We start from the raw sequence: 858 nt of genomic DNA on the forward strand, positions 1-858 counted from the left end.
ATATATATATATATATATATATATATATATATATATATATATAAACATACGTATGTATAGAAGAAGGAAGGGGAAGTTAAGGAAAAAGAAGGTGTTGTACAAATGAGAAACTGAGGGAATAGAGAGAGGAGAAAGTTATAGAAGGGGGATGGAAAGAGGTTCTTAAGAGAGAGGGGGAGATTAAAGTGTAAAGGGGGCGAAGGAGGAGGAAGTTATATATAGGGGGACAGGAGTGAGAGGGGAGGTTTAGTGAGGAAGAAAGATAGAAGAGATGGGATGAGGGAAAGAAAAGTAGTGAGTGAGGGGCAGAAGGGGAGGCAAGATAGGATGGAGACGAGAGAGAGAGAGAGAGAAAAAAGAGGAAATGAGAAATAGATTAAGAGTGGGGGGAGGGTGGAAATAAGGGAAGGGGAGGGGTTGTGTTCGAAGATTAAAAAGGAGCGGAGAGAAAACAAAGAGAAAAACTAGAGGAAGAGGAGATGGAGGGGAGCTGAGAAGGAAGAGGAGGAGGAGAAAAGAGAATCACAGGAAGAGATAGATGTGTGTGTGGGGGGATGCATGTGTGTATGCGCGTGTGTGTATAGGTGTGCGTTTGTATGTGTATGTACGTGCATGTGCGTTTGTGTGTGAGCATGTGCTTATGTTTGTGTATGTCGTAAGCATTTGTGTACATGTGTGTATATGCGCTTGTATGTGTGTATGTGGATGTGTGTGTATATCTATCTTTTCCCATCATTTTGTTATTTTTCTCTACTTCCAGAGCGACCATTCTAGCAATGGCAGCACGCATTGCTTGTGGATCACATACATACAGCTTTAAAGATAGTCTTCATTTTATATATATATATATATATATAT

General features: G+C 40.3%; 1 protein-coding gene across 2 annotated transcripts in view; it reads right to left on the reverse strand.

Annotated features, from left to right (window-relative positions):
- LOC106882916 (regulator of G-protein signaling 12) overlaps positions 1 to 858 on the reverse strand; it is a 106,072-nt gene that overhangs the window by 80,167 nt on the left and 25,047 nt on the right. The gene's annotated exons all lie outside the window — the stretch shown is intronic.

The sequence above is a fragment of the Octopus bimaculoides genome, chromosome 14, assembly GCF_001194135.2.
Source record: "Octopus bimaculoides isolate UCB-OBI-ISO-001 chromosome 14, ASM119413v2, whole genome shotgun sequence".
Lineage (NCBI taxonomy): Eukaryota > Metazoa > Mollusca > Cephalopoda > Octopoda > Octopodidae > Octopus > Octopus bimaculoides.